The 25,691-nt window shown below is 41.6% G+C and overlaps 1 protein-coding gene and 1 long non-coding RNA gene across 2 annotated transcripts in view; one reads left to right on the top strand and one right to left on the bottom strand.

Moving 5' to 3' along the window:
* Nucleotides 1-3,394, bottom strand: part of ppara (peroxisome proliferator activated receptor alpha) — a 44,513-nt gene extending 41,119 nt beyond the window's left edge. Inside the window, exon 1 of the mRNA XM_062983597.1 lies at nt 3,086-3,394. The gene's annotated coding sequence lies outside the window, so the exon portion shown is untranslated. The remainder of the gene's footprint in view (nt 1-3,085) is intronic.
* Nucleotides 3,395-3,642: 248 nt separating this feature from the next.
* LOC134299760 (uncharacterized) overlaps nt 3,643-25,691 on the top strand; it is a 55,005-nt gene continuing 32,956 nt past the window's right edge. The window contains exon 1 of the long non-coding RNA XR_010007009.1: nt 3,643-4,954. This is a non-coding gene — a long non-coding RNA (uncharacterized LOC134299760). The remainder of the gene's footprint in view (nt 4,955-25,691) is intronic.

Below are 25,691 nucleotides of genomic sequence, written 5' to 3'. Positions count from 1 at the left end.
ACTTTATCTGCTTTTAACTGGATTATGTGAGTCTACACTGACATATAATCTAGTTCAAAGCAGATCATCTGGATTGTATATGGTGCTGCAGAAGGGTCTTAATTTCTCTTTTCCTCTGTATTACAAACTCCAGGAGCACATGGTCACTCCCACCTAAGGATTCCACCATTTTACAAACTCCAGGTCCACAGTGTTGGTTAGGATCAGATCCAGAATAGCTGATCCCCTTGTTGCCTCTTCCAGCTTTTGGACAATAAACTGCCTGCAAGGCAAGTGAGGAATTTGTTGAACTTTGTACTCTTAGCAGAGTTTGTTTTCCAACAAATATTAGAATAGTTGAAATCTCCCATTACTACTATATCTCTTCTTTCTGAATGTTTGGTGACCTGTTCAAGGAACACTTTATCCAGGTCTTCAGTCTGGCTTGGAGGTCTGTAGTAGACCCCCACGGCTACATCATTTTCAGTCCTTGTTCCTTTAATTCTTATCTAGATGCTCAAACCTGGCAGAGTAGGTGGATGAATTAAATGTCAATTAAGATAGATTAGTGGGTTGCTATGAGTTTTCTGGGCTGTATGGCCATGTTGCAGAAGTATTCCCTCCTGACGTTTCACCCACATTTATGGTACACATCCTCAGAGGTGTGAGATCTGTTGGAAACTAAGATTCCTGCCTGAGGGAATCCTTTGTTGGGAGGTGTTAGCTGGCCCTGATTGTTTCATGCCTGGAATTCCCATTTTTAGAGTGTTGTTCTTTATTTAGTCTTGATTTTACCATTTTAAATACTGGTAGCCAGATTTTGTTCATTTTCATGGTTTCCTCCTTTCTGTTGAAATTGTCCACATGCTTGTGGATTTCAATGGCTTCTCTGTGTAGTCTGACTTGGTGGTTATTATGGTCCAGCATTTCTGTGTTCTCAAATAATATGTTGTGCCCAGATTGGTTCCTCAATTGCTCTGCTATGGCTGACTTCTCTGGTTGAGTTACTCTGCAGAGCTTCTCATGCTCCTTGATTCATGTTTGGGCAATGCTGCGTTTGGTGGTCCCTATGTAGATTTGTCCACAGCTGCATGGTATACAGTGGACTCCTGCAGAGGTGAGAAGGATCCCTCTTGTCCTTCGCTGAACGTAGCATTTGTTGGATTTTCTTAGTGGGTCTGTAGATAGTTGGTAGGCTGTGTTTCTTCATCAGCTTCCCTATGTGGTCAGTGGTTCCCTTGATGTATGGCAAGAACGCTTTACATAGAATCATAGAGTTGGACGAGACCTTGTGGCCCATCCAATCCTACCCCCTGTCAAGAAGTAGGAAAATCGCATTCAAAGCACCCGAACAGAATTTCCTCTAGGTGGATCTTTGTCTTTGATCTCATGGCTTGTTCTTGATCTTGCAGCTCTTCTGATGTCTGTGGTGGAGTATCCATTGGCCTGTCGAGCCCCGTTTAGGTGGTTCAGTTCACCTTGGAGGTGGGATTTGCAGATCCTTTTTGCATAGTCAGACAAGAAACAATCAGGACCAGCTAATCACCTCCCAACAAAGGATTCCCTCAGACAGGAAGCAGCAGACCTCGAAGCTGAAAGGCCATTTAATGCTAATCAAGCTGGCCGATTACAACATTCATACTTTCCTCAAACAGACAAATAGTTCTTTCTCCCACCGTAGACTTTCCACAGATATATAAACCTCACTTGCCTAGTTTTCAACAGACCACACAACCTCTGCGGATGCCTGCCATAGATGTGGGTGAAACGTCAGGAGAGAATGCTTTTGGAATACAGCCATACAAGTCGGAACACTCATAGCAACCCAGTGATTCTGGCCATTAAAGCCTTTGACAACACTATATATACAATTTGCATTAAAAAAATCCTGTATAACTACTAAAACTTCTAGAAGTATCCACTTCCCTCAAAAAATTGTATTGCCATAATTATTTAAATAGTGCCATTGGACATGGTTGCAACCCTCAAACTTTTTGAAAACTAATTTCCAATATACCTCACAACTAGGACCATAGCCAGAAAAATCTTTTTTGGGGCAGGGGGGTGTGAATATATATATGTATGTATGTATGTATGTATGTGTATATATATATATATATATATATATATAGAGAGAGAGAGAGAGAGAGAGAGAGAGAGAGAGAGAAAATCATGAAGATTAGCTCCATAACGCAAAATAATTTAGAAATCAGGCTCCATTAATAAACTTCAGTGGACACTCATGTGGATTGGTTAATCAGTCAAAGTTCATGAAAATTTTCGGGGGGGGGGGGGGGTTGGAACCCCTAACCCCCCCCCCCCCCCCCCCCCGGCTCAGCCCTGCTCACAACTTCTGAAGATGCCTGCCATACATGTGGGTGAAATGTCAGGAGATAATGCTTCTGGAACTTGGCCATACAACTCGGAAAACACACAATAACCCTGTGATTCCAGCCATGAAAGCCTTCAACAACTTTTTGAAAACTGCAAATATTACAATTCCTAGTTACAGTAGAGTCTCACTTACCCAACATAAATGGGCTGGCAGAACGTTGGATAAGCGAATATGTTGGATAATAAGGAGGGATTAAGGAAAAGCCTATTAAACATCAAATTGGGTTATGATTTTACAAATTATGAACCAAAACATCATGTTATACAACAAATTTGACAGAAAAAGTAGTTCAATACGCAGTAATGCTATGTAGTAATTACTGTATTTACGAATTTAGCACCAAAATATCACAATGTATTGAAAACATTGACTACAAAAATGCGTTGGATAATCCAGAACGTGAGACTCTACTGTATTGGTTATGTTGGTTATGTCACAGACCAAAAATATCTAGAGGGCTACAAATGCCCATCCTGACTAGTACCAGAGAATGTTTCACCATGCGAGGTGACACAAGTAAACAAACAATACACTTGCTCTTGAAGAGTTAACTATCAGCAAACTTTGGCCCTCCAGGTGTTTTGGACTTCAACTCCCACAATTCCTAACAGCCTACCGGCTGTTAGGAATTGTGGGAGTTGAAGTCCAAAACACCTGGAGGGCCAAAATTTGCCCTGCCTGATCCGTCAACGGACTAAATAAGTCACTTACCGGACTCCTTCCTTAAAGAAAAAGTGCACCCTTTCGGCGGAGCCTAAGCCGAGCTGTCAGATCCCCCACACGCGCAGGTTTGGCAAAGGCGGCATCGCCTTCCTGGGCTCCTTCTTGAGGGGAGACGGAGAGGTCATACCTTCCTTTGACACAGTCTCTGGGTGGGTTCAACTTCTTGAAAAGCCGCGAGGAAGGAAGAGGGAAAGCAACAGCGAAGGTGAAGAAGACCTGTCGGGGCTGAAGTTCGGCCTGAGGGAGGGAAGGGAGGGGGGGCGCGCGCGCACTTCCCTCGAGGCCACGCCCCCTACGGGGACTCGGAGAAGAAGGAGAAGAGGAGGCGCGAGGGCAGCCTGAGCAGGAGGAGGAGGAGACGTTTTAGCCGGCGCAAGGGCAAAGTCCCTGGAGTTTGAGGGGAGGAAGTGAGACGAAGAGGGCAAAAGGGCTGGCAGCGGCAAGGTGACAGGTCCCGGAAATGAGGCCAGGAGGGTGAGGGCGACACACACAAACACGCCCGCGCGCACACCTCCTCCCAGGCCTGGTTGCTATTGGGTGAGGGAAGGCGGCACAGGAAGCCGGAGAAGGGGCGGGCGCGAAGTGTGTGTGTGTGCGCGTGAGTGCGCGCGCGCGGGGTGCCACGAGGGAGGGGCGCGCGCCCACCCCTCAACGGCGCGTGAGCCTCGCGTAGAAGCGGACCTCCTCTTTCTCCTCAGGGCAACCGCCGGGGGAGGAACACACAGCTCCTCCTGCCAGCCAGCTGCTCGGCATCTTTGGCACACCACGCAGCGCCCACGCGGGGAAGGCGGCCGCCATGTACACACACACACACACACAGGCCACAGCGGACTCGCCGCCGCCCGACGGACGCTCCCCGAAACTGGGCCTGGCTCGCTCGCCTGGACCTTTCAGCCTGAGGCGGAAACAAGCCCGTAACCAAGGAGGCGGTTTAGGGGTTCAAACCATTCCCGAATTTTTTCAGGCCCCGGTGGCGAAGTGTGTTAAAGCACTGAGCTGCTGAACTTGCAGACCGAAAGGTCCCAGATTCAAATCCCGAGAACGGCTTGAGCGCCCGCTGTTAGCTCCAGCCTAGCAGTTCGATAACATGCCAATGTGAGTAGATCAATAGGTACCGCTCCGGCGGGAAGGTAACGGCGCTCCATGTAGTCATGCCGGCCACATGACCTTGGAGGTGTCTATGGACAACACCAGCTCTTCGGCTTACAAATGGAGATGAGCACCAACCCCCAGAGTCAGACATGACTGGACTTAACATCAGGGGAAACCTTACCTTTTACCAAAAAAGAAAAACCTGGTTTACTCATAAATTTTAACAGATTGCCAAGTGTATGAGAAGCAAAAATTAGATTTCCTCCAGAACTGCAAGCACTATCTCGACCAAATGTGGATTATTCACACTCTTATTACCTACCCTTCTACCATTTGACATTGCAATAGCAGCAATTGTCATACTACTCCTCTTTTCTGCCAAGGTCAGACCACACCTGGAATACTGTGTCCAATTCTGGGCACCACAACTGAAGGGAGATGTTGACAAGCTGGAAAGCGTCCAGAGGAGGGCGACTAAAATGATCAAGGGTCTGGAGAACAAGCCCTATGAGGAGAGGCTTAAAGAGCTGGGCATGTTTAGCCTGCAGAAGAGAAGGCTGAGAGGAGACATGATGAGGGCCATGGATTAATATGTGAGGGGAAGTCATAGGGAGGAGGGAGCAAGCTTGTTCTCTGCTGCCCTGGAGACACCCTGCAGCACGTTTTGCTATAGATTTCCAATGACTGACTTAGAGAGTCTCAATAAATTCAATATTGTGGCAACCAGAAAAACAGTGTTTCTGGAGTAGAAAAACTACTTTCCAAGTAAGTACTGCACAATGAAATCCCCCCCCCCCCCCAAAATTATATAGTGTAATATGGAACCCAAAGGTGGTGGGGCAATGTTGGTGCCTTCCTTCTCTGCAGAAGGCAGCATCAGGGAAACAAGCAGGAGGAAGGATGGAGAGCAGCCCTTACCTGGCCTTTTGAAATCCTCTCAAATCAGTCATGTTGGTAGCTGAGAAAGAGATACCCTTGCATTATTTTTAACATGTTGTGTATATAATTCCTTTCAGGCTATCTGTATAAGGTATACAGTAGAGTCTCACTTATCCAACACTCGCTTATCCAATGTTCTGGATTATCCAACGCATTTTTGTAGTCGATGTTTTCAATAAATCGTGATATTTTGGTGCTAAATTCGTAAATACAGTAATTACTACATAGCATTATTTCGTATTGAACTACTTTTTCTGTCAAATTTGTTGTTTAACATGATGTTTGGGTGCTTAATTTGTAAAATCATAACCTAATTTGATGTTTAATAGGCTTTTCATTAATCCCTCCATATTATCCAACATATTTGCTTATCCAACATTCTGCCGGCCCGTTTATGTTGGATAAGTGAGACTCTACTGTATATGAAACATGGTACTTTTCCATTTTCTGGGCAGAGGCCACAAGTGGGCGCTAGACAGAAGAATAGTCCATTTTACGGGGGGGGGGGGGGGGTTGAAGGAGTGAAACCATTTCCCCCTGTTTTCCTGTTATTCCCTCCACCCATGTAGATGTCGTGGGAAGCGTGGAGGGGAAATAAACTGGGTAAATGGTTTTCCTCTTTCAATTCACTCTCCCCCCCCCCCATAAATGAAATAACCTTCTCTCTCTAGGTCCCCTTTTAGAGTCCGCCTGGGAAATGGAGCAGTACCTGGAAAATAAATTCATTTCATGTTTAGACTTGGAGCCCAGCTTCAGGAGATCTCATTGTGTATATGCAAGTATTCCAAAGTCCAAGAAAATCTGAAATATGGAACACTTCTAATCTCAAGCATTTCCAACAAGGGATTCTCTGCCTCTGTTAGCAGGTGTGTTCTAGTGATAGGCTGCAATTCTTTCTACTTTGTTCCTAAACTGTGTGTGTGCTTGGTCTTGGAAGACAGGTGTTGATGGGACAGAGAACTCAAAAGTAGCAGTATTATTTTAACAAAAGTATTGTGCCACTATAAAAACTTGGGTTTTTTTTTTTTTGGTGGAAGCTTTTTTGAACTGCAGCCTGCTTTATCCGTTGTATGTAACACAATTTTAGTTCCTGGGTTATGAATGTCATTTCTTAATTAGTTATATCATAAAAACATGCAACACATTTTGCTATAGTTTTTCAATAATCTCATTAAGTCTTAACCAATTCCGCATAGTTTTTGGCAGCTACAAAAACAAAGTTTCTTGAGCATAACAACTACTTTTAAAGTACCACACAATTAGCAGAAAACACGTTCAAACATATTTTTTCAAATTTTGTTACATAGTGTAATCATTTAATGAAAAAATTATCTAATCAAAACAGAATTTGATCCAATTTAATTTAGTATTTTTTCAGTACTCTGTGTGTGCATGCACACACCTGAACCAATTAATTGCCTATAGACGTATCACAATGAATGAGACAGTAATTATAATAATGTGCTGTCAAAGGCTTTCATGGCTGGGATCACTGGGTTGTTGTGCATTTTTCGGGCTGTATGGCCTCTCTTGATGTTTCACATCTATGGCAGGCATCCTCAGAGGTTGTGAGGTCTAGGCAAGTGGGGTTTATATATCTGTGGAATGTCCAGGGTGGGAAGAACCCTTGTCTCCCCGAGGCAGCTGTGAATGTTGCAATTGGCCACTTTGCTTAGCATTGAATAGCTTTGCAGCTTCAAAGCCTGGCTGCTTCCTGCCTGGGTGAATCCCAGGCAGGAAGCAGCCTGGGATACACACATGGATACATACCTACATATCAACTTCAACCATCACCCAACTCTTGTCTGTTTGAGGCAAGTGTAAATGTTGCAACTGGCCACCTTGATTAGCATTGAATAGGCTTGCAGTTTCAAAGCCTGGCTGCTTCTTGCCTGGCCTTAGATAACCCAGTTCAAAGCAGATATTGTTGGATTTTCTGCCATGATATTCTGGGTGGAAGTGCCCTGGATTTTATATGGCAGTGTAGATGGGTCCTCAAGAAGACAAAATAATGAAGTGTTTCAGGTTCCCCCATTGGTGCAATGTGATTGATGCCCCTTCTACACTGCCAAATAATCCAGATTATGAAATCAGATAATCCACATTATTTGCTTTGAACTGGATTATCTGAGTCTACACTGTCATATAATCCAGTTCAAAATAGATAATCTGGATTTTATATGGCAGTGTAGAAGGGGCCTAAGAGGATGTACATACAGAGCTGTTAGGATGAACTCAGTAAAAATCAAGCTGTTGACTGATTAACCAGTGCAGTCCTGTAGTAAATGATATGACAGTATATTATGCTGATAGGTAGATTTACCACGTTTCCTCCCCCAAACCACTATGTTTTTAAACTCTAATGAGATATAACACATTTGCAAGTGCATTTATGAACTCTTGTCTTTGTTTTGGATTCACCTTCTGATGCCAAGCAGCCCTGTAAACTTCTGATAGCCTTATAGCAAGGCGGGAAAGGGCGTCTCTGTCTTCAAATTCCTTAGCCTTGTACAAAGCATTGGGAAATTCAGTACAAAAGGTACTTCTCATTAGTACAATCAGAGGGAGAAATGGCCACTCTGGCAGAAGGATCGTGGAACTACGTCTTTGCAGGCTGCTGGTACTATCCAGAAAAAAGGCTAGATGCTTCCTTGAGGAAAATGGGATTTCTATCCATCCTAACCTCAAGGACCTTTGCACTGTTTTGAAGGTATTCAAAGCAGGACACTTGTAGACATATTTTCTTCTAAGGGCAGGATCTTCTTGCGTTTCAAAATGGCAAAGAGAAAGTGACACTGGTAGTTAGGTACAGTTTGGTGTTGGCCGTAGCTGCCAAGGCTGCTGCCTCCAGTTCTCTTTGGGATTACTTTACCATCTGGAGGACAGGAGGAGATCTCTGGGTCATGCCTTCTTTCCATGACTTTTTAATATAGTTCCATATCAAAGCAAGGAAATCAGTTTCTTTAAAAATATGATCCATTCCTTTTTTCTTCTTCTGCTACATGCATTTTTGTAATCCATACAGTATGACAGACACATTAAAATGCTGTGGCATATATAGTTTAAAAACTAAAGTTGCTTAAAGCATTAATCCTATATGAGTATGTTGTGTTAATAGTAATTATGTTGTTGTTTTATTATGGTTGTGTTGTATGTTTTGTGTTGGTAATTGAATGCTTTACCTATGTTGGAAACTGCCCTGAGTCCCTTCAGGGAGATAGAGTGGTATACAATTTGGTTTGTAAGGTAAACTCTTTTATCCATTCTATTCACCTCTACCTTCTACCTTTTATTTCTCAGTGATTGGTGGTGGGGGGGGGGGGGGGTGGAGGGCGCCAAAATTCTGTTCGCCTACTCTTGAAAATTACCTTGGGCCGGCTCTGAGTGTATACACAATATTTTGGTGATGTCATGAGGTAGGTTCTGGTGATCCATGACATCACCAAAGGGTTATTGCACATCTATTGTTTTGGCCCTCAAAATTCAGGATTTAGCATGTTTCTGAGCTACATCACATGAGACTTATAGCATGCACTGCTATATGGGGAGTTTTTCCAGAGCCTAAAAGACACCAAATTCTGCCTGATCTTGGATGTCAAGCAGGGTCATCCTTGGTTTGTACTTGAATGTCAGATGTTGTTGGTTATATTTCAGAGGAAGAAATTGGCAAACGACATCAGAGCATTCCTTGCCCAAGAAGACCCTATGAAATTCATGTGGTTGCTCTAGGTAGGCATAGAAATGCGTACTTGCTGGTAATGCAGCTTGCAAAAGGTTAACTTCCAGCCCTTTAGGAGTTTGTTTTCCCTATCACTGTTGCTCCTACTACGGCTTTTATGAGAAGGCCGAGGAGCTATTAAATTGACACTCCTATCATTTCTCCTCCCACTCCTGGCATTTTAGTGCACTCATACTGTATGGGTGCAGCACACCTGCAACATCTCTGTGATGAGCTTAAGAGACCTGACACCAGCTGATAATAGGAAAACATAAGGGCCCAAGGTTTAAAGTCAACTCACAGAAATCAAACTTTCTCCTCCCCTAGCAATCATTAATATATGATTTGTGTCCTTCCTTGGAGATCCAGAGAAATTCCCTGTCCCTGAGATTTTGGCCAGAGTTCTAAGCTTTTACAGCTTTAGTCCACAGTGCTGTACGATTTTATACAAGTATCTGTAGCCCATGTTTCCCATTTCCCACACTGTTAAACTTGGTAGTACAAGAACACATCAGTACCATGTCTATACACCAACACTCACACCCACCCAACAGAAAAAATGTTCCGCTTAACGAAAAATGTGTTGGTTTGATAGCAACCTTTTGCAAAATTAGCTGAAGTAAACCCCCATTTCCATATGGAAAGATCTATCTAAGCTCTGTTATTAAGCTGTAGCCCAAATGATATTATGTTCACAATTTGTGTATGTTTTTGAGACCACAGTTCTTGCTTATTGACTCTCCCATTTCCACTATAAACTTACTTGTAAACCACTGTCTTTTAGTTTTGCATAGTTTGCAGGTGCATACTAGGTTTCTTAACATGATTTAATTGCATATTTGCAGGTCTAGAATATATAATTATTATTTTCAGATTGAGTACCTTAGGAATTATTTTCTTACTGAACTTAATACAAAGATACTCACAGTTTTGAATTTTATAATGTGAAAATGGAAGCAACCACAAGTTCTATTTGAAGAAGGTGAACACTAACCAGCCCACGTGGCTTTTTCAATCATTCAGATTTCATGTGATTACTTCTCGGGGTATCAGGACTATAATTCTGTGCACTCACTAATTAAATATTATTTATGAAAGTATAAAAGGTATGCATACTAAGATTCAAATCTTCTTGCTTTAATAATAACAAAATAATTATCCACTGTTCATGGCATTTCTAGAGTTCCTATGAATATATCCGCCAGACCATAGCAAGTGCCCTTACATTACACTGCTTGCTGACAACTCAATTTCAAATGTATAAAAAAAATTGAGTCTTTGGATTCTGCTGAACTTCATTTCCACCCTCTCTGCCAAATCTCATTTCTTTCCCTCCTAATTGAAATGAGAGATCAAAAGCACACTTTCGTATCCATTCTATGATTGCATATAACTTGCATACAGCAGGAGTGGACAAGTGTTAGGTTATGGTTAGGGGACCATATTGGTACATTTATCATATGATCACACCTCCACAATGCCCCTTCAGACTGTGGGAGGCAATTTCACACTCATACATACTCACACTGTAGGACATCCTAGGTCGAGGAGGGACCCTTTTTTGCAATAGGTTAATAGCCCAGTGGACCAAAATGTGCTTCCAAGTCCATTTAGGAGCATGGGATGAGGAATTTCTTTTCCTGAAAAAATGTTGGGTCCAGTGACTATCAAAAATAGTCCCACATGTCTGCAATTAGTCTGTGGGATTTAGTTTCCCCACCCTACTACCCAAGTATTCCAGTGTAGTTGAATCGGTGTTAATGAAAAAGAAAGGTGCAAAGTAGTTCTTTACTGTATATCAATATGTCATTAATACATATCTTCCAATTTTGTTCCAACAACAGTTGTCTGTCATTCCAGCTATTGTCTTTTCAGCTGCTGTCCAAGTTTCTCTCTCTTCCTCCCACTTTCCTCCCTTTGTCCTCAGCTTGCTTCAATTCCTGTAAATTGAGTGCCCTTCAACACAGCTGAATAAAATCCCACATTTTCTGCTTTAAACTGAAATATATAAGCAGTGTGGACTCAGATAACCCAGTTCAAAGCAGATATTGTGGCATTTTCTGCCTTGATATTCTGTGGCTGTGTGGAAGGACCCTGAGTTCAAAGTGCAAAAGTAGTTTTCAGCCTATTAATGTTGGGCCCTTCCACATAGCCACATGACCCGGAATATCAAGGCAGATAATCCGCAATATCTGCTTTAAACTGGATTATCTGAGTCCACACTGCCATATTCTAGTTCAATGTGGATTTTATACAGCTGTGTGGAAGGGGTCTTAGTGCAGGGAATGGAGCCCTTCCCAGGAGGCTTTGGAAAAAGCAAACTGCTGCAGCCTCTCCTAGCTTGTCTGTTCTTTTACCTGATCATTTTTGCCAACCACACTCTGATGTTGCATGAACAAATGTTTTCATCTGGGACATATTGGAGAGTAGGTTTATTCCTAAGCTAGCTTGAGGATTGTGAGTCATTTAATTCTTTGAAACCCAAAGATTATTTATATCTGACTTTCCCAAATAAAAGACCGGCAGAACTTCCTGGCCTACCTATGTAGGTAGATTTGTTCTCTACTCCACCCTCTTAATGTTGTTGGAGCCAATGATTTATTATCTCCATATTTTAAACAGTATACTTGCCAAAGTATTGCCTGATACTGGGCAAATGAATCACTGTGTCCACTTCATACTTATTCTTGTGTTTTTGGGAGGTGAGTGGGTTATCCCTATGGACCAATGGGGTTTGCCATAGTGCCTTCCTTTATTAGCAGAGATTTGAATGTAACATATTCTTCTTCATAGCATATCCATGAAAGTGTGGAAACAAGGATGAGAAATAACAGGTCCACAATTGGAATTCATCAGTATAAACCAGGCCCCCCAAACTACGGCCCGCGGGCCACATGTGGCCCCGCCAAGCCATTTATCTGCCCCCCTGGGGTTGCTCATTCTGGGCGGCAGGGGGGGAGGAGGGGCAGCCAAGAGGAGGAGGGCTGCTGCTGCTGCTGCTTCTTCTTCTTCCGTGGTGCTGCTTCTGCAGGCTGTTGGCAGAGGGCGGGTGGGGAGGGAGTTTAGGAGCCCCCTCATGTTCTTCTCTTTTTCTCTCTTTCTTTCCTCTTCTTCCAAAGCAGCGGGCAGGGGAGGGACTTTAGGAGCCTGCCTGTCATTCTCTTCCTCTCCTCTCCTTCCTTCTCTTCCAAAGCAGCGGCGGCATGGCTGCAGGCTGAGCATCGTCCTTTATTCTCCTTCCTTCTTTTATTCCAAAGCAGCACTGTCACCACTGCTTTGGATGAGGAGGAAGAAGAGGAAGAAGACAACACTCAGTCTACAGCCACGCTGCCTCTGCTGCTGCTTTGGAAGAGAAGGAAGGAGAGCAGGATCCTAAAGTCCCTCCCCTGCTCACTGCTTTGGTAGAAGAGGAAGAAAGGAGAGGAAAAGGGCAAGCGGGGTCCTAAAGTCCCTCCCCCGCTTCAGTCATCAGGGCAAACATTGTTTTTGAAGGCTTTCATGGCTGGAATCACTGGGTTGCTGTGAGTTTTCCGGGATGTATGGCTATGTTCCAGAAGCATTCTCTCCTGACATTTCACCCACATCTATGGCAGGCATCCTCAGAGGCTGTGAGGTCTATTGAAAACTAGGCAAAGGAGGTTTATATATCTGTGGAAGGTCCAGGGTGGGAGAAAAAACTCTTGTCTGTTTGAGGCAGGTGTGAATGTTGCAATTAATCACCTTGATTAGTATTGATAAACCTTGCAGCTTCAAGGCCTGGCTGCTTCATGCCTGGGGGAACAAATATGGAACCAGACATTGAGCATCTCATTAGCCAAAAGCAGGCTCATAAGATATGTACAGTGTGCATAGGAATTTGTTCATAGTTTTTTTTAACTATAGCCCAGTCCTCCAACCGTCTGAGGGACAGTGAACTGGTCCCCGGTTAAAAAGTTTGAGGACCTCTGGTATAAACAGTGTACCTCAAGAATAGAATTAAAGTTATGTTGGGAATTTTTTTTATAGTGCTTCTGGTTTTAGCTCCCTTGAACTGGAGTGAGGGAGAACTTCTTGGGGATATTTTACTTGCTTTGATTGGTTATCAGCCTGATTTAATTAGTGCCAGGAAATAATGTGACAGATAATACAGAAATGAACTCATCTTAATATGATAGTGCTATTATTTGTTTCTGAATTTTATTGTATGATATTTTGTATGATTTTTAATGTATACTTGTCATTTTCAGGACTTGAAAGATGAAAATCATAATATAAACTGAGCATATTGATGTTGTTAAAAAGACTTCAATCTTTTTGTTCTGCATTCTTCTAGGAGAGTTCTATGCATTGCTAGGAATACGTTGAAATAATAGAAACGCTACTGTATTCAACACTATTTTTATATTTAATGAAAAATTAATAAGGCATAAGTTTAATATGAAGTATATTTTGGGGCAAAATAACCAAACCATCTGGAAGCATATAAATAGAAGGTATTATTCCAAAGAAACAGTGTTACTTTCATAATTCAAAAACATACCCAGATGTATTATGATAACATTTGCACTTCATATTGTGAACACACATTCTTTGAGTTTATCGATAGCTCTCAACCATCTAGCAGGGAATACCTCTTTGTTCAGATGCGGTGGACTAGGCAGGTCTGGCAACAACAGTTTGAATTGTCAGGTAGCAACAAGGCCCACGCCCCATTTGTTAATTACAGTCCCAATATTGTTTCTGTTATTGTGGTTGGCATCACATTCTGTACAGCTGTGATAGTATGGTAGGTTCTGTTGCTTGCTTTTTTTAACTTCAGAATGCACTCTGCAGTAGAAACATTCAGTGTAAATATAATCCAATTCTATGTCTTGGAAAAGGCCACAAGGGCCATCCAGTGCAACCCCTACCATGGAGAAATATACAGTTTGCTCTTTTCCAGTCTGCCGGGATTTGTCCTGTTCTTCAAAAATGTTCGAAGGTGATTTCCAATGGTTCTGACATTACTTCTGCCAGTTCTTTTAATACTCTTTGATTGAGGTTATCTGGTCCTGGAGTAGCCAGGTATTCCTCTACTGTCTCTTTATCTATTTTATGCTCCGTTTCCCCCAGGTTGGGCACTATTTACCTTTTGTGAGAAGACTGAGGCAAAGAAGGGATTGAGTAGTTCTGCGTTTTCTCTGTCCCTTGCTAACATTTCACCGGTGTCTTTATGCATTTTGATGGGGATTTTTTTGCTACAAACATAAGCAAAAAGGACTCCTTTTATTGTTTTTAATCTCTCTAGGAAGCCTGAGATCTGTACTATAGCTTTTCTAACTTTGTGTTGTCGAAGGCTTTCATGGCCGGGATCACAGGGTTGTTGTATGTCTTTCGGGCTGTGTGGCCATGTTCCAGAAGTATTCTCTCCTGACGTTTCGCCCACATCTATGGCAGGCATCCTCAGAGGTTGTGAGGTATGGTTGTGAGGTACCTCACAACCTCTGAGGATGCCTGCCATAGATGTGGGCGAAACGTCAGGAGAGAATACTTCTGGAACATGGCCACACAGCCCGAAAGACATACAACAACCCTTTTCTAACTTTCTTCCTGCTGGCTATTAGTATGGATTCCTCTTTGGTGATTTCTCCTTTTTTTTTCATTTTTTGTACATGTCCCTTTAAAATCTTAGCTCAATTGAAAGTTCCTTAGACATCCATTCTGGTTTCTTTAGACATCTTTTATTTTTCCTCCTAATTGGAATATTGGAGCTCCTCTCTTCAATGAAATGGCTTTCACAAGCGTAATTAGGACACTGAGAGAAAATACTGAAGAGTTACTATTCATGTTATTATCATATGTGGTTTTACACAACACCTATATTGAATATGAACACAGTGCAACATATGTGGATCAATGGTTCCCATGTACATCTGACAATCATTGATAGTGTACAAATGCAATGTATAGAGGCAATGTGCTTTCACATGCTGCTGTATGTATTTTCATGAGCTGCTGTATATTAATTGCTTCCATAGGTGCAACTCTGCTTACACTGCCATCAGTTGGATATGACCATGGCACACTGATAAAAAAAATTCAGAAATGTAGCATATGTCACTAACTGGATGCCAGCAGTAATGTTTAAGAAGTAATCGAATTCATTCCTTGCTACAAGCCTACATATAAGGGAAAATCAAAGGAAGAGGCTTAAAAGTTAAAAGGTGGAAGAACAGGACAAGCCAAAAAACTTTACTAAGCCAATTTGCAGTGTGCCCTACCTTGTGAGCTTTTCAAAAATTGCAACATGTCAAATAAGATTTGAAGAAGCTATTGTCACATACAGCAATTTGCATTAACATGTTTGTGTCAAAGGCATTGGAGGAGCATGAGCAAATAATAATATTAATAATGTTCCAGTGATTGAGGTGTTATGGAATAATTTTTGTGCTACACTGAAACATATCTCAAGTATTTCAAAACTCCCTTGTGAACTGAATACAGTATATTAAAATAATAATGGAATTGATGAGAAATGGAAGAGCCATTTTCTTTTGAATGGTACAACGCATATTCAAAACTATTGGCTCCCAAATGTGCAAACTACAGACCTATCTCCTTACTAAATGTCAATGTTAAGAAGACTGGAGGCAGTACTGATACAACAATTATAACAATAGTAGCAGATGGAGCAGGTTGAAAAAGCTGACAAAGCTGTTGAAAAAAGGTTTAGATTGCCGCCTAGTGGCTGAAAGTTAGACTTGCTAAATCCATTGATACAATTTATTTTTGCTGTTGGGGGGGGGGAGGTTTAGGTTTCATGGGAGAATTTTTAAAAATCTCAGTCCTAATATCCTTTAAAATAAACTTTTGAAAGTAACTAAAATATATCAATAAGATATTACTTCTGGAATGTCATATTGTGGAATATTTGTCCATCCACTCTACACTCTAAACCAGTAGCCATGTTGCCGGCATCTCATACTTTCCAAGGGCTTTTTCCAAAACCTTCCACATCCTAACTTGGGAACAAACTCTCCATTGTGTATAGTTTGTACAAAGTATAAAAACGACCTTCTTGTATCAGTTTGATGTTTATTAAGAATGAATATAGTTTGGGAGACTTGTTTTCTCCTCAGTGTTTTTTTAATTTAAAAGTACAGGCAGTCCTCAAGTTACAAACATCTGACAAATGAGTCATAGTTGCAAACAGGGCTGAGACAACAGGAAATGAGAGAAATCGACACCTAGGAAGGGAAATTCACTCATGAAAGGGTTATCATGGGGAAAAGGTGTCTCCACTGAAGCTTTATCACCAATGCCTGTTTCCATAACATGCCAATTTTTTTCACAATCCAGTTATCACAGCGACAAATAGTGCAGTGAAGTCTTCTGAACATAGATAACACAGATAGCACAGATAACAAAACAGACACCACAAGGTGTTAACCTTTTCCTATGCCATTCAAATCATCTCTCTCTCTCTCTCTCTCTCCCTCTCCCACCCCTCTTCCCTATCTATCTATCTATCTATCTATCTATCTATCTATCTATCTATCTATCTCTGGAGTTACACTTAAAAATGTACCTGTTCCAATTTGCATACAAATTCAACTTAAGAACAAGCCTACAGAATCTATCTTATTCATAACTTGGGCACTGCGTGTATACTGGCCCCACATCACATAGGCATCTGTGTGCCCTTCTGGTCTTTGGACTGCTACGTCCATCATCTCCAGCCAGTATGGGCAATGGTAATACATTATGAGCAATGCTGTCTGTTTCTTTTTATAGGAAAATACTTTTGGCCCTAGTAAGTTCTCACCTTGAGTACTGTGTTCAGTTCTGAGCATCTGATCTTAAGGAGATAGGAGAAAAGTTGGAACAGGTTCAGAGAAGGGCATCAAGGATGATAAGAGGTACAGCGAGGAGAAGAGAAAACTATGGGATGACATGACTGCACTCTTTAAGGGTTACCACAAAGAGGAGAAGGCATATCTGTTTTCTGCTGTCATATATGGTAAGATCGAGTCTAAAGGTTTTATGTTGCAGGAAGGTAGATTTTTTTAACAATAGAAACAATGCTCTGACTATAAGAATGGGTTGTCAATGGAATCAACTACCTAAGGGGGTGGTGGGATCTCTTTTTCACAAAAGAGGCTGGACAGCTACCTGCTGGACATGCTCTATCTAGAGGTCTGCACTGAGAAAGGTGAGGTTGGACTCAACGGTTTGTGCAGCTTCTTCCAACTCTTTGATTCTATTAGGCATTCTGTCCCAGAGTTTTAGCCACATTAGCTCTTAATATTTTATACTGTGCAATCCATTTATCAAGAAGCTTTTCTTTGCAAAATTAAGAATAAACATTGAAGTTATGGCTGACATCAAAGCAAATGTCAATAGGACCTCAAGAGGGACTGATATAAAAATGAGAAACTCTGCAACTCAATTCTTAGGGGATAGGAAAATAAAGTTAAAAGATAAATGTTTACAACAGCCAAGAAGAAAAGTTGCTGATTTTATTAAATATGTATTTGTAGCGAAGTATGTTAAAGCACTGAGCTGCTAAACTTGCAGACCGAAGGTCCCAGGTTCAAACCCCGGGAGCAGCGGGAGCGGCCGCTGTTAGCTCCAGCTTCTGCCAACCTAGCAGTTCAAAAACATGCCAATGTGAGTAGATCAATAGGTACCGCTCCGGTGGGAAGGTAACGGCACTCCATGCAGTCATGCCAGCCACATGACCTTGGAGGTGTCTATGGACAATGGTGGCTCTTTGGCTTAGAAATGGAGATGAGCACCAACCACCAGAGTCAGACATGACTGGACTTAATGTCAGGGGGAACCTTTACCTTATTAAAATGAAAATGCTTGCAAAGGAAAATTGAAGACATTGGGATCAAGCATGGGAGGTGCTTAATTGAGTTCTGGCATCCTGACAAATAAAAACTGGACTGTATCAGGGAATACCAATTTTTTGGAGATATTTCTATTATATGAAGCTACCGCTGGAAATGTGTTTCTAAGTGTTTTTATATACTGAACCATTTATTTCTCCTTTTGAAATTCTACATTTTACAAAAAGTGGAAATATGGGATTATCTTATTTTGAAATGTCCAAGGAAGTGTGATAAATGTGTGCACAGTTCCATATTATCTGTGATATAGATCTGTCCATGGAGACCAATGGGGGAAATAAGATGCAAGGCGAGGACTTCTTGTTTCCTGGCTGTCAATAGTCAGGGTGAAAAGCAGGGCAAACAGAATGTTGGATCACAAAGCTATGGGAACTCTGGTGCACATACAGGAACAGAAGCCAGGCAGGGATAGGGAAGAGAGAGATTCTTTGCCCAAGACTTATTGGGCACTGGAAAGGAACAAAATCAGTGTAGGATTTATGCCCCCCTTGCCCCACAAAACTTCCATTCTTTGTTGAAAATGCAACAGCATCTAGTACTTAAAGAATTACAAATATCAGAGGGTGCATCTACACTGTAGAATCAATTTAGTTCGACATTACCTTAAGGCATCAGAATTCTTTGACATAGAAGGCTAAAACCTTGTAAAACCACAGCTCCCATGATTCCATAGCATTGAGCCATGGCAGATAAAGTGGTGTCCAACTGCAGTGTAAATGCACTTTTGTAGAAAGCAACAGAGACAGATTAAGTAGCTTTCAAGCTGGATCAACACTGCCCTATATGCCAGAATCTGATCCCAAATTATCTGCTTTGAACTGGATTATATGAGTTGACACTGCCAGATAATCTGGAATAAGGAGCTAATCTGGGATCAGATCCTGTGATATAAGACAGATCCAGCTCAGTGACCTAAACTCTCCATGCCTCTTTTTTCATCCAACCTAACCTCTCTGAGATGTGAATTGATACTCTTATGGATCTTTTTACCTCTCTCTTCTTTATCCTCTTAGTTTTTCTAAAAGCAAAACTAGCTTAACTGTATTAGTTCAGGATCCTTAAATTCTCATCAGAACTGGTCCAACAATGAGGTGAATTAAGCGGTTGCTTCGGGCGCAAAACATACGGGGGCGCAGTCGAGACTGCTTTTTCTGTTGATTTGTTGTAAAACATGATGTTTTGGTGCGTAATTTGTAAAATCTTAATGTAATTTGATGTTTAATAGGTTTTTCCTTAATCCCTCCTTATTATCCAACATTTTCGCTTATCCAACGCTTTTATTTTTCAGTGATTGGTTTTGGGGGGGGGGGGCGCCAAAATTCTGTTCGCCTACACTTGAAAAATACCTAGGGCCGGCTCTGATTCTCATCAATAAATTCTTGGTAATAAGCCTTCATTTGTTTCTTTAGCCATTGGTGTGTTTACTCCTTAATCAGAATTGCTAGCTACCAAACACAAAATACAAAATATGGCTTTGAGAATCTCTGCGTTATGTCTGCACAAGACTGGGTCTTGTGCAGACCCAAGGGAAGGGTAGAGTGCAAAGTCATTCTTACTCATTCTTATCAAAATTATATTAATACTTACCATCCAAATATCTTTTGCTAGTGATAATCCTGATTAATAATATATTGTCCAAGGTTTTCTCTTCTACTTCCAGTTTCCCTTTTGTTCTCAGAACATTTCCATTGCTACAGACTCATTTCAGAGTGCAAAAGTATATACAGTAGAGTCTCACTTATCCAACATAAACGGGCCGGCAGAATGTTGGATAAGTGAATATGTTGGATAATAAAGAGAGATTAAGAAAAAGCCTGTTAAACATCAAAATAGGTTATGATTTTACAAATTAAGCACCAAAACATCATGTTATACAACAAATTTGACAGAAAAAGTAGTTCATTACACATTAATGCTATGTAGTAATTACTGTATTTACGAATTTAGCACCAAAATATCATGAAATATTGAAAACATTGACTACAAAAATGCGTTGGATAATCCAGAACGTTGGATAAGTGAGTGTTGGATAAGTGAGACTCTACTGTACTCAGTTAATTCAGTCTGGGTAGAACATCTCTTAGCTTTTCTTCTTTATGGGTATCTTTTGCCATTTTGAATGCAATTTGATGCTTGCAGTTTTTACCAGTAGTACAAAATCTACTGATTAAATAGTCCTGCTCTAGTTGGGACAGAATAATAGGCTTTAAGCCTATATATGAAGCTGCTTTGAACTATGTAAGGAATAGTAAAGGTAAAGGTTTCCCCTTGACATTAAGTCTAGTCATGTCCGACTCTGGGGTGGTGGTGCTCATCTCCATTTCTAAGCCGAAGAGCAGGCGTTGTCCATAGACACCTCCAAGGTTATGTGGCCGGCACAACTACATAGAGTGCTATTACCTTCCCGCTGGAGTGGTACCTATTGATCTACTTATATTTGCATGTTTTTGAACTGCTAGATTGGCAGAAGCTGGGGCTAACAATGGGAGCTCACCACATCCCGTGGATTCTAACTGTTGACTTTCTGGTCAGCAAGTTTTGCAGCTTAGTGGTTTAACCTGCTGTGCCACCACAACCCTTATGTAAGGAAAAGGCAGAGAAAATATTTCCAATAAAAATATAAGCAGGCTCCCACACAATCCAGCTCTCACAGTTGTTCAGGAGCAAGTTCCACTTTGGCAAATAAACACCTATTACTTACAATATGATTGGAAGAGACTGACCATAATAGCTCTATATAGTGTTGGTACCGGTGTGGCTCTGCATTCAGGCCTGTTGATTGATGAACCTCTGGCCCTCTCTGGAAATTTTGGGATGACAGAAAGGATCCAGATGCTCCCACATGATTCCCTCCCACCAGGGGTTTCAGGCTAGGCATTAGCCTCAAAGCCTGGGATGGCCAATTCCACTCCACATACCTCGAGTCCCGTGAGGGAACTCCTTATGTTATCAAAGAGACATGGCTATAGATGTAGGATCTATGTCAACTGCCACAGAAGGTGGCTACACGAAAAGAGATTCCACTTAAACATTAGAAATTCCTGATTTGACAGTGGACTATGTGCCTGGGAATGTGATAAACTCTCAATCTCTGGAAGATTTTTTTTAAAGTTCCATTGTACCTTCTTGTTTTACAAGAATCTGTTCCTAAATGAAACATCAAACTTTATCACCTCCATATCCTCTACTAGCACATGCACGTTAAACTAGTTGGCAAGTGGCTCGTGTTTCCTTTCTGGGGCCCCTGGGAAGGAGTTGCTGATCTGCCATGCTAGAAAGACTGCCCGAACTCTGCTGCTTGTTCTGACCCACAAAACGGGCCATGCAGTGAGTCGCTGAGTTTTGTATTCTTTCAGCAAGTGGAGAGTTATTACGCATATCTATAAATATCCACATGAAGAAAAATGAAGGATTTAATCACTTTTATTTCCTGATCCTGCTAATGCCAGGGAGGATTCAAATCTTTGTAGGAAGGCTTTCCAGATGTCTGTAAAGTAGTCTAATATCTCCATGCTTGATGGGGTTGAAACATGTCCATCTATAATAATACACACGTTAGTACTTTCTTTGCGTGTGACTCCCCCCTCTGCTTCTTTTCTATTTACAGCTGCATAGCAGGATTACTTCTAGTTAATCTACCCACCAATTATTATCTGCTTTTGACTCCACTTTGGAATGAACAGTCCAAAAGTCTGGATTCTTAAGTGTGTCCAATAACCTTCAGTTCCACAGGAAATAAGCTTTTTGGTAACTACAAGAAATATTGCCAGAGCAAGTCCTCAAACGACCAACTTCTCAATGCTGTAGGAGTCACCAAATGGCAAACCATAATAATAATTAATATAATTAACTTCCAGTAGCTTTAGCCAACATCACAAATAGTGATGAATGCTGGGAGATGCAGGCCCATCCTATCAGGAGAGTCAAATAAAATGTAAACTCTTGTTAGTTGTGGAATTCTTTTGTCAGAATTCCCTGTCCAAAAAGAAATATGTATCAGATAAGTCTGTGTTTTGTTTATTTCTTTGTTTAACATATAAACTACTAGCTGTGCCCGGCCACGCGTTGCTGTGGCGAAGTATAGTGGTATGGGAAATAAAGTATTGAGGAATTGGTGGTAGTTAAGGTAAAGGGTAAAGGTTTTCCCCTGACATGAAGTCCATTATAAATGGGTTATATAGCTGTGTGGAAGGGCCTTGAGTCTACACTGCCATATGATCCAGTTCAAATCAGATAATCTGTATTTTATAGGCAGTGTGGAAGAGGCCTAAGTGAGGCCTAACTCTGCCTGTCTCCTGGGCTGAGTGGGTTGCTAGGAGACCAAGTGGGCAGAGCTTAGCCTTCTAACTGGCAGCAATTGGATAAAAACAATTATTCCCCTCCCTCTAATTAGGACTTAATTTTTCTTTTCTTTTTGTTGTATGAACGCAGAGGCATGGATGAGGGGTTGTGCTGCCAAGTTTAGTGTTTCTGGGATGTGTAGTTTTGTTGTTTTGTCCTAGGCCGAAATTTAATTACCCTTTTATATATATAGATTTTCTTTGGTTATGATAAGGTAAAGGTAAAGGTTTCCCCTGACGTTAAGTCCAGTCATGTCTGACTCTGGTGGTTGGTGCTCATCTCCATTTCTAAGTCAAAGAGTCGTAGACACCTCCAAGGTCATGTGGCCGGCATGACTGCATGGAGCGCCGTTACCTTCCCGCCGGAGCGGTACCTATTGATCTACTCACATTGGCATGTTTTCGAACTGCTATGTTGGCAGAAGCTGGAGCTAACAGCGGCTGCTCACGCCGCTCCTGGGGTTTGAATATGGGACCTTTCAGTCTGCAAGTTCAGCAGCTCAGTGCTTTAACACACTTCGCCACTGGGACTCGATACTGATGCTTATTCCCGTGATTCCCAATGTTTATGACATTGCTTTAAACAGAACATTTTGTTGTGTGAAAAATACAGGCTGAGCATCCCTTCTCCAGAATTCTGAAATATTCCAAAATCTAAAATTGTCCACATGGGTGGCTAAAATGGCAACACCTTTTTCTGATCATTCAGTGTTTTTCTGACCATTCAGTGTACACAAACAGTCTACATTGTTATTTGTTATTAAGTTTTTATTAAATTAAATTACCAGACTATGGATGTATCTACAGCAGTGGTTCCCAACCTTTTTTTTTTTTACCAGGGACTACTTTGACCAGGGGCCACACACCAACACTAGTACCAAAAGGCTTTCAAATCAGTTTTTGGTCAACTTTAGATTTGCTTTGGTCATTTGGGGTGCTGATTGAGAAAATTGCATTGGATAGACCACATTATCTCTAGTTTCTAATACAGAACATATGCCATCCAGTAGTCACCATCTGCTCGTCCACAGAAAACCATATTTAATAATCTAGAGCTGATGTGGTCTATCCAATGCAATTTTCTGAATCAGCACCCCAAATAACCCCAGGAACAGGCCAAAAAACAAAGACACCAAGGTGCCCCAGGCTTTCAGGTGCATCATGGAATGGCTCTACTCAAGGGGAAGGAGGAAGAGGAGAAGCAGCAGTCAGGAAGCTTGTCGTACCTTTTGTGGGTAGTCAGCCTCTCCCCTCCCGACATCCCTGTTGTTTTGGCACTATAAGAGGGTTTTGCGAGACCAGTCGTTCTCGTTGCAACAGTGTAGTAATGGTGAGGCCACTGACCATATTTTAGTTCTTGGGGACCACTGGTGGTTCATGGACCACAGGTTGGGAACCATTGATCTACGCTGTAGAATGAATTCAGTTTGAGATCACTTTAACTGCCATAGCTCAATGCTATGGAATCCTGGGAGTTGTAGTTGACTGATGGACCAACACTATTTGGAAGAGAAAGCTAAAGTCACTGGAAAACTACAACTCTCAGAATTCCATAGCATTGAGTCATGATTGTTAAAGTGGTGGCAAGCTGCATTAATTCCACAGTATAATGTGCCTTTAGTGTATAAAGTATATAAGTGTATGAAACATAAGTTTATTTCATATTTAGACATGGCTCCCATCTCCAAGACACCTCATTATGCAGATATATAGAAATACAGTAGAGTCTCACTTATCCAAGCCTCACTTATTCAAGCTTCTGGATTATCCAAGCCATTTTTGTAGTCAATGTTTTCAGTATATCATGATACTTTGGTGCTAAATTAGTAAATACAGTAATTACAACATAACATTACTGCATATTGAACTACTTTTTCTGTCAAATTTATTGTATAACATGATGTTTTGGTGCTTAATTTGTAAAATCATAACCTAATTTGATGTTTAATAGGCTTTTCCTTAATTCCTCCTTATTATCCAGGATATTCGCTTATCCAAGCTTCTGCCGGCCTGTTTAGCTTGGATAAGTGAGACTCTACCGTACTGGTATTCTACCCCACCCCCATCTCAGAAAAACCAAACCAAAAAACCAAAATCCAAAACTCTTCAGGTCCCAAGCATTTCAGATAAAGGATACTCAATCTGTATAAACTTTCTTTTTCTAACGGCACTTTGGAAACATCAAGTATTGAACACCGAGTAACAAAATTATAAAATAATTCTGAAGGTAATACACAGATGATGTGTGCCCACCTATACATAGATCTCTATAATAGGTTGCTGTGAGTTTTCTGGGCTATATGACCATGTTCCAGAAGCATTCTCTCCTGACCTTTCACCCACATCTGTGGCAGGCATCCTCAGAGGATGTTGTGTATTTTCACATCTCAGAGGCTGTTGTCCTATTACATAAAACACCTTCCCTAGATCAACCAGTAGATGTCTCTACTCCCATGTCAAGTGGGCTGTTTTGTAATTGCTCTAATTCTGCATTTGGTTCTGTTACCCCCCCCCCCCCCCCTTTCTGTAACAGCAGGAGTCTGACATGCAGAAATTTAGTGGGCAAACACATTCTTTGCATGCGGATAAAGTGGCTGGGAAAGTTACCCAGCCTCATTTAGTTGTGATGATCTGCTGCTAAATGCACAAGAATAAAATTACTGGGGAAAGAGACAACCAACACCCTAAGGTTTTCATGAATTGAACACAGATAAAAAGAGTTATGGCAGATTGAAGACTAGTTTAATTACATCATAAACATTTGTGAATATTATGTACTTCATCAGATGCATTCAATGAAATGGATGATGTCTACACCCTATGCTGTAATAATTCAATTGGTTAGTGTTTAAGGTAGGTAAAGGTTTCCCCTGACATTAAGTCCAGTCGTGACCGACTCTGGGGGTTGGTGTTCATCTCAATTTCTAAGCCAAAGAGCCGGCGTTGTCCATAGACACCTCCAAGGTCATGTGGCCGGCATGACTGCATGGAGCGCCGTTACCTTCCTGCTGGAGCGGTACCTATTGATCTACTCACATTTGCATGTTTTCGAACAGCTAGGTTGGCAGGAGCTGGGGCTAACAGCGGGCGCACATTCTGCTCCCGGGATTTGAACCTGGGACCTTTTGGTCCGCAAGTTCAGCAGCTCAGCGCTTTAACACACTGTGCCACCAGAGGCCCCTTGGTTAGTGTTTAGGGTGGCACAAGACTCTTTGTGCTCAAACTATGCCAACCTAGTGGATTGTTTTCATTGCAATCAATTACTGTGAGTACCTTTCTGAAATGAGAGCATAAAGTGCACCAGCCATGTATTTTGGCCTATTCCCTTGCAATGTCAGGCAAATAGAGTTGTATCAAACCCTTGCATAGTCACAACTGGTAAGTTGGAATTTTGCTTGGTGAGTTACAAGCTTTATAGCACAAGTGTAATTAGATATACAGCATGGTGTATATGGCACATTCGTCACGTGGAAGAATCTTGAAGTGCTGCCGATTCCAATAAATGTCATTTAACTCAACCCAATGCATAATTAACTGAGTTGTTGTGAGTTTTTCGGGCTGTATGGCCATGTTCCAAAAGCATTCTCTCCTGACGTTTTGTCCACATCTATGGCAGGCATCCTCAGAGGTTG

The sequence above is a fragment of the Anolis carolinensis genome, chromosome 5 (assembly GCF_035594765.1).
Source record: "Anolis carolinensis isolate JA03-04 chromosome 5, rAnoCar3.1.pri, whole genome shotgun sequence".
Lineage (NCBI taxonomy): Eukaryota > Metazoa > Chordata > Lepidosauria > Squamata > Dactyloidae > Anolis > Anolis carolinensis.
This window is presented reverse-complemented; position numbering and strand designations above follow the sequence as displayed.